This window comes from Myotis davidii, unplaced genomic scaffold, assembly GCF_000327345.1.
Source record: "Myotis davidii unplaced genomic scaffold, ASM32734v1 scaffold1322, whole genome shotgun sequence".
Taxonomy (NCBI): domain Eukaryota; kingdom Metazoa; phylum Chordata; class Mammalia; order Chiroptera; family Vespertilionidae; genus Myotis; species Myotis davidii.
The window spans coordinates 122,531-131,750 of NW_006293319.1; positions in this window are offsets into that span (position 1 = coordinate 122,531).

The window sequence follows — 9,220 nt, forward strand, 5'->3', positions numbered from 1 at the left end:
AGATAGTCAAGCAACCAGGTAAGTATCTGATAATCCCAGGTAGTATGACAAAGGGTTAATTACAGCCTGGATACTTCTGAAGGGTTTGGTTCAATAATCAGTTATCCACTGCTCACCATGCAGGTCTGGGCAAGACACTACCTATACCAGTGGTTCCCAACCTGGTGCACATGCCTCACCAGGGGGGAGGGATTTGATTTTTAAGGGGGGGTGCAATTTAAGAATGAGTTATTAACAGTGAATTTTTTGCATTTCTTATGGTTCTAGGGGCCTCATATATAGTATATAAATATGTATTGACATATTTATGCATTTCAGTTCTCTTATGTTTTGAAACTTTATTTGCTATTTTTTCATATCACTTCATATTATTATTTTTTAAACTATTTCTTAGTGATTTCTTCCTCAGGACTTCAACTGTCCCTTATTTCTTTTATTTTCCTCTTTCACGGATGCCATGTTCTTTGGAACCTTGTTTAGTTAATGGCCTTTTAGGCTCCCTCCACATGAATAGGAGTTTATTTTTTGAATAATAAGTATTATATATCACAGGTTGAGCATCAGGATTTTAGAGATGCTTAGGTGGGGCATGGCCAAATAAAGGTTGGGAACCACTGATGTATACCCTAGAGGTGCAGAGTGAAGCTCACTGTGCAAGACCAGTGTACAAGTCACTTGGGCTGGGAAAGCCTACCTAGAATGAACCCCCAGGAAAGCATAGTCATGAAATGCAGAGTCAGTTTTCTTATAACATACTTTTTAGTACCTGAATTCAACTTTACTGAACTGGCTAAGTTGCTTGAACAATTAATTTTCTTTGTTTGTTTAAGTGAGTTTCAGCTGGGCTTCTATCACTTGCAACCTAAATAATCCTTGACAAATACACTCATCTTGATAAAAATTTGGAATATCACCTTCCTTTTCTTCTAGTTTTTCTTCTTCCTCTCCTTCTTCCACTCCTTCAACAGTACTGGTTCTATGATTAGGAAAATTATGTGCTGTAGACTATCCCAGAATCATAAAACCTGAAAGTAAACTTTACTTTCAACACAAATTCTTAGGATTATTATAAATAACAAAAAGTAGTAAAATTCAAGCAGTATATCATGTGGGTCAGACTTTGAATTCAGACTGATATCATTCAAATTCTAAATTGCTACTTTCTAAGGGAATTTACACATCTTTTAAAAAATTATTTTTTTACATTCAGTTTTTCTACGCTTTTATGCTTTTACATCTATTATCTTCATTATAGGGTATGATTCTGTAAGTTTGTGTATGTATCTGGGGATTTAGGAAAAAATATATAAATGTCACTTAGCATAATGCCTAGAACAAAGTAAGCACTCACAGCTGTATTTATCATTGAAGAGAAAGTGTAATTTCAAGAATGTGTTAATCTTTGACATTTTAAACATGACAAAATTTATTCTTTTTTATTAAAGTATAGTTGGAATACAATAATATATGAGTTTCACATGTACAACATAGTTATTCAACATTTATTCAACATTTCAGCCATATGAAAGAATGTGCTGATCTTTATTTATATTAACTATACAGCTATAAACCCTTTGTGGACAAATATTAGAAGAGGAAGAAATTTCCACAACTTTTGGTTAAATCCTAAAGCAAATTCAATAATTCAGAAGGCTTTATAGTAATCATGTTTCTTAAATTTGAGATCTATTTTAATAGAAGTAGTGAATTAAATAAAAATATTGCATTTGAGTTTCAAAAGCCCATGAGAAATAGATCTGATAGAATATATATTCTGATTTTACCACCTTGATATTTGAAAATATATTTTTGGTATATACCAATGTAATAATTGGTCTTGTTCTTATAGTAAGTAGATAAAATAAAGACCTCTAACATACAGCTTTGTTCTCACCCCAGGAAATTAAGAGAACTGGCCTGATTAATATTAAAAGTAATTCTATGATACATGATCTGTATATTGCATTGTGTACCCACCATGCTAAATCAAATCATCTTCTGTCACCATATATTTGACCAATGTCCAGCTGTTTTTTACTTTATTTTTATTGTTGACACTATTACAGAAACCTATGTAATCTTATTAACCAATATCACCCCAATAAATTCAATAAGAAATACAAATAAACAAAAACCTTGACAAAATATTAAAGGTAATTCTCACACTGAATCCCTCAACTTCTGGTTAGCTTAATTCAATATAATCACTCAAGAATTCTGTGCTTCAATTGAGTTATGCATGTCAAATTTTGTAATTCTTGTTCCTAAGTAGAGTTGGGAAAGAAAGAATAGGGAGACAAATTATTGTCTGTGCTCATTGTGTTCTTTTCATGGGGCAATTGGGTAGTTAAATGCTTATGCTTGCCAAACTATTAGCTGAAGGAAAATTTATTCCTTTGAATTTAATCATGTGTTGATACTGCTCTCAAATGATGAAGGCCTTCCTATGCTAGTAATTACATTACTCTTGGACTCATTATATTTCACATTCTTACTGAAGTATATCAAAGGCATGCAACTATTTTTCTCATTTTTTTCTATTCAATTCATAATTTATGGCTGGCAAATTTTTAAAAATGTTTGTATCTAGGACCTTTGCCCCTAGAATTGTGAGGTCTATTTTGTTTTTGACTAATTTCGGGCAGAGTTAACACATTAAAAAATGCTAATGAATAATAAAAAGAACTAGTCCAGATATGAACTGAGTAATTCCCAAAATAGGCACTGTTTTTGCATATTCACTTTTCAGCTGTCTTTGACTACCTGGCACAGTGACAGTAATTAATAATTGTAAATGTATCCTGCATCTTTTCAGCCTCAAACACTCCCCATTGAAATAATGAGCTTGAGTAAAATCTAGTCTTTATTTATATAACCTCTCTGGTGCTCCATGAATTTGTATAGTCATATATGAACTGAAGGCTCAATCAGGATTACTAAGAAGTAAAAATTTTGTAATGGGATGCATTTGTGGTGTGTGAAATTTAATGTTGGTCCATTCTAACTTGGATTTTATACTTTATATATTTCCTATACTTTCCCCACACTCAGTCTTCCCTTTCTTTGTATTATCTTTCATATGGCTTTAAAAAAATGAGGATAAGAGCCAGAATTACTGTCAAATATGCGTTATGGATCAGCTCCAAAGAAAGTGGCTAGTATTTGAGAAATGGCTACAAGTACAAGCTTGATAGTTTTAAATAAATAATCCTGGCAATTAGCAAAACATCACCAGCACAGGTCACTTAAAACAAGGATATACCAAGTTCATTCCCTCAGTGAATTATGGAAAATATAGTATTTAACAATAATCATTGTATTTCTCTGAAACCAGGTAAAGGCCTGTTTTACACCCTTCCCTGATGCTCTCTCACCAAATTACTCTGCATGAAATCAACACAATAAAAACCTGACTTCAGATCAGTGGGCCACCTTCTTCTGGTTCTATCTAATCTGGGCAACAATGAGCCCAATAGAAACAGATCCTGCCACTAAGAAGGAAATCTTTCTGAACTCATAGACTGGGCCCACCAAAACTTACACCCATTTAATTTATTTTTATTTCCTCCTTGTTATACGTTTCCCTCCTTACTTTGGCACCACACTCCATCATGTTCAGGGCAAGTGAATAAAGTTTTAAAAACTTCCTTCCCTATTTTCATAATGATCTCTTTTTGATCAGGGCTTTTCAATACCTAACATCCACAGAAGTACCAAATAGTGGGAAAGATTTGTTATTAGGCTGAGAGTTTTTTCCTTAGTCTATAAAAACATTAAAAGTAAACAAACACTGATCTTGCCTAACTTAAAGCCAAGCTATATTCACCCACTATCTTCCTTCTCAGGGTTTATTTATTAACACTAGAGGCCCAGTGCACAAATTTGTGCACCTTGAAAGGAACTGTGGGCTGCAAGGCTTCGGGGGGCACAGGGGCGGGTCTCGGCCCATCTTCCATGCCCTTGCCTGGCCCCTCCCACTGCAGCCCCTGGTCCCCTGTCTGCCTGCAGCCCCACTCCCGACACTGCCACTCCCACATGCTGATGGCACCAGCCCAACAGCACCCACTGAGGGCACAGAGCAATTGGGGGCCAGTACCAGCAGTGGGTGCGAGTGGGGCCGGTGCCGTCAGTGAGTGTGATCAGTGGCTGCTGCCCTGATTGCTGCTCAGGAGCAGGGGGAGGTGGAGAAGCCCTCAGGGGTGATCAGGGCCAGCAGCCACTGCTCACACCTGCTGATGGCAGTGGGTGCAAGTGGAGCCAGTGCTGGCAGCCGGTGCGAGCGCCGGGTGGGACCACAGCTTGAGGGAGCAAAGAATTTTCAGTAACCACCAGAGGTTTGCCCCGATGACAGTGACCAGCGCCTTGCCTTGATCTGGCGTCCCTGCTCACCTGCTCCACCATCCCACAGAAGCCTATGCCCGCCATGTTCCACACACGCCCCCTGGTGGTCAGCACACATCATAGCGGCTGTTTGTTTGGTTGGTTGTTCCTCCATTCAGTTTATTTACATATTAGGGATATATATCTGCTCCTGCATGAATGTTTCTACATTTAGGACACCCTGATCACTGCTTCTAAGGGGCAAAGGGGCAGGCCTTAATAATGAAGCAATAAAGGTACACAAGGAAAGAGAAGCAAATGAAAACAACAAGGAATTCACTATCTAAATTCACCATGTTTTAATTACTGGAGGAGAAGGAAAGCATGAAGGAAAATCAATGGTTATATGAGTTGGCAAATGAATGCCAGACTTTAATAAACTGGGTCCATAGGACCATGATATACACCCTGGAGGCAATACATTCTGATCACTTCTCAGTTAGGGAACTGACTAAACCACCTCATTGAAGCCAATTAAATAATTTCCAATTCTCAAACTTTGGACTTTATACCCCAGGCTAAAATTTGACTCACCTGGAAACACCAAAAATGATTGATAGAAAGGTGGACTACATATCTATTTTATGATTGTGAATCCAGAGTCATTTAAATTGTGTGTATACATATTTCTCATGGAAAGTGATATTGAATTTTTTCAAGGAAGTGTTACCAGTGACTCTTTGAAAAATAATTGGATTAGGATGTTCATTGTGCTAGCATTTTAATAAATACTGAAGCACTTGGTATCATTCTTCACAATTGATTTCTGTCCTGATTTTGGTCCTAGTCTGATTTATTTTATTACAAGGAGATGAATTTAGTAAACTCTAGCCTAAACTGAAACATAGTCCTTACTTTTCATTTTGGGAAACTTAAAATGTTACAATCATTTTCTCTGACACATATATATCCCCTCATCTTTCTCCTTTTCTAAGGACTAGCTAGAATAACTCTTAATTTTGTAGTTGGAAGAAAATTTTCACAATAGGTATTTGTTTTTGTGTGTGCTGTGAAAATTATCACAGGTTTATATTTTCAGGAATAATGACTGAGAACACGCAGAGAGAGTGATATTAACCATCTTCTCAGGAGTAATTTCTTTTCTTTTTTTAAAACCAGAAGTTCCACTCTACATTCCCCATCATTTTGTTTTGGAATTGAAAATATTTGAAAGTTTTAATTTTTTTGTGACAGTGAGTTTATCCAGAGTGGATTCACTGTTCACTTTTCCTTTACATGACTTATTGATAAACTAGAGCTACCATACACTAGCTGGACTGCCCAGTGCATCAGAGTTGGTTTGGGTTGAGGATTTTGGCTTGAAAAAAATCTCATTGGATTTCAAGTTCTGCAGAAACAACAAGCCAGACTAGATCAATCTGACACAGAGGCATCTACTGATATAAGAAAATGGGGCTCTGTTCCCACTCTGTGCTCAGTTTCAGTGTGTCTCTTTATGTCTCTCTCCTTGAATCTCTTTGTTATATTACTGAATCTTTCCCTCCCTCCCTGCCCCCCCAGCCTGTTTCAATTTGCCTTTATCACTCTCTCTTCATTCCCTCTTTTCTCTCTCTCTTTTTTTTTGTTTAGTCCTTTCCCCCTTCTTCATATCTCTCTCATCTCTTATTATCCCCTCCCCCCAATAACCTTAGATAGAGAGGAGTTGTACAAAAGCAACCATACCACTACCCTACAGCAAACTCCTTGACATCTATTTCAGTGTTCCTTGTATAGTATTGTCTCTAGCTTGAAGGCAGGTGTGTGCACTGTGTGTGTGTGTGTGTGTGTGTGTGTGTGTGTGTGTAGGCAGGGGGGGATGTTTACAAAGAAGTGTCTTAACTAAAACACTGGTGAGAAAAAGTAGGAATATGTAAAAGAAGAAAGTGTCTTTTGATGTACCCGGTTGCTCCCTGCCCCCTTCTCTGGGGGTGGTCAATGCCCTAAGTTTTTAGGCCTCACGCCCCCTCTTGAGGATAAGGGGCTGAAGTCAAGTGAGTGCAAAAAGAGCTCAGGAAAAGCCTTCTGGCTGAGTGATCTGGAGCTTCTTGGGGCAGAGCCTGGGGAGAAAGCATCACTGCTCAGAGCCTTCTGGTCACCATCAGTGCTAGAGACTTAGCACTTAGCTTAGTATGCTTCTCTCAGATCTGGCCTGATTGCAGGCCACAGTTATTACCTTCCAATGACTCATGCCTCTTCTTTTAGCTCCCTTGTTCTCTAAACCTGTCCGATGCAGTTTCCTGGGCCTGGTGGTCTTCCAACAGAGTTCCTGGATCAGGAGAGGAACTATTACTGGATACTTCAGGCCAAATTTAGCCTTTGTTAATTTTAAGGAACATTAACATTCTACTTTGGGTCCCCTCAGATGTAGAAATTTCAAAAACACACAAAAACCCTGTAACAAAGCCCTCAGTTGAAGAAGATGAATTTAGCTAGACCTCTCTAGCTTTATGCACTTGCCTAGTGATAGCTAATGGGAGAAACAGATGCTGAGTAAAAGTCTTTTGCCTAAAGCTATCCCTAAGAAAACCCAAGCCTAACCAGTAAGACAGGGGCTTTTACTTGAGAAGCAAGAAACAGTAGATCACTGCGTCAAGAAGCTAGGCCAACTGTGGTCAGAAAGCTGAGTCTCAGTCTGGGTTTATTCACTCTGTAGATGCCAGCACCAACTAATTTCCAAAGTCCACAGGAGAGTGGCCTGGAGCCAGGATGTAAGAGAACTTATGTTCTGGTCTCCAAGGGCCATAGTGGCACTTGCTACTTTCTGGGTTGGACCCAGAATTCACCTTCTCCAACTTGGAAAACCTGTTGTGACTCAAGGACAGCTGTGAAGACACAATGACAGTCTGATTTCGGCTTTCAGGGATGCAAAGCTAAGGGATTCTGGCCTCCGCCCTCAGCTTTCTAGGCTGCTTGCCAGGCTATACTCTGATATGAACTGCCAGCAAATGTTTCTTGGGAAAAATGCCTCTGAACCAGCAAAAGACTGACCTTACAAGTTGAATCCCTGCATCTCCATCTCCAGTAATTACAGTTAAAAAAACAACAACAACTTTCCATTTTTCATTTGGATTACTTGTCTTCCTTTTGCTAAGTTTTATGAGTTCATTATATATTTTGGAAATTAACCCCTTATCAGATGCATCATTGCAAAATGTGTTCTCTCATACAGTGGGCTCTCTTTTCATATTGTTGATGGTGTCGTTTGCTGTGCAGAAGCTTTTTATTTTGATGTAGTCCCATTTGTTTATTTTCTCCTTAGTTTCCGTTGCCCTAGGAAATACATTGGTAAACATATTGCTATGAGAGATGTCTGAGATTTTGTTGCCTATGGTTACTTCTAAGATTTTTTATGGTTTCATGACTTACATTTAAATCTTTTATCAATTTTTAGTTTATTTTTGTGTATGGTGTAAGTTGGTGTCTACTTTATTTTTTTTGCACGTGCCTGTCCAATTTTCCCAATACCGTTTATTGAAGAAACTGTCTTTATTCCACTGTATGCTCTTGCCTCCTTTATAAGGAACTCACACTTTATAAGGAACATAACAAAAGGAAGACAAATAATCCAGATAAAAAATGGGCAAAAGATCTAAATAGACACTTTTCTAAAGGGGACATAAAGGAGGCCAAGAAACATGGAAAAATGCTCAGAGTCACTAATCATCTAAGGGATGTAAATTAAAAAGACAATGTGGTATCACTTCACACCTGTCAGAATGGCAATCATCAACAAAATCAGCCAAAGAAAAGTGTTGGTGAAATGTGGAGAAATGGGAACCCTAATATACTACTGGTGGGAATGAAGACTGGTATATCCACTATGGAAAATAGTATGGAGTTTCCTAAAACAAACAAACAAACAAACAAACAGTGTAATTCCTATTTGATCCTGTGACCCCACTTCTAGGAATATATCTTAAGAAACCTGAAATTCCAACCAGAAAGAGTATATGCACCCCTATTTTCATAGCAGTGCAATATACAATAGCTAAGATCTGGAAACAACCCAAGTTCCCATTAGCAGATGAGTGGATAAAAAAGCTGTGCTACCTTTACACCATGGAATACTATGAAGCTGTAAAAAAGAAAGAACTCTTTACCATTTGCAACAGCATGGACTTGGAGAGTATAATGCTAAGCAAAATAAACCAGTTAGAGAAATATATCACATGATCTCAGTCATATGTGGAATCTAATGAACAAAATAAACTGATGAACAAAATAGATCTAGCCTGGCCAGCATTGCTCAGTTGTTGAGCATCGATCTATGAACCAGGAGGTCATGGTTCAATTCCAGGTCAGGGCACATACCTGGGTAGAGGGCTCAATCCCCAGTGGCGGGTGTGCGTGAGGCTGCCGATCAATGATTCTCTCTCCTCATTGTTGTTTCTCTCTCTTTCTCCCTTTCCCTTCCTCTCTTTGAAATCAATCTCACTCCCGCCCTTCCTCTCTGAAATATATGTATATATCCAGAGACATAAAAGCATGAAACAGACTGAGGGAAAGTGGGAGTTGGGGTGTTGGGGTGGATAGATTAACTGGGGAACTTATATGTACATATGTATGACCCATGGACACAGACAATAGTATGGTGAAGGCCTGGGAGGGGCAGGCGCTAGGTGGAAGGGTGGAGGGGTGGGTGTGGGGTGGAAGGGGTAAATGGAAAAAAAACCACAAAAGGGATATCTGTAATACTTTCAACAATAAAGACAAAAAATTTAAAAAGAACATTTTAAGCCAAAGTGAAGGTTAGGCATTCTGTGAGTGAAAATGTTCCTATTTAGCAAGAAGAGTGTAAAGTGGAGGAGAAGCTGGCATCTCCTGGCCTCTTTTCCCATGT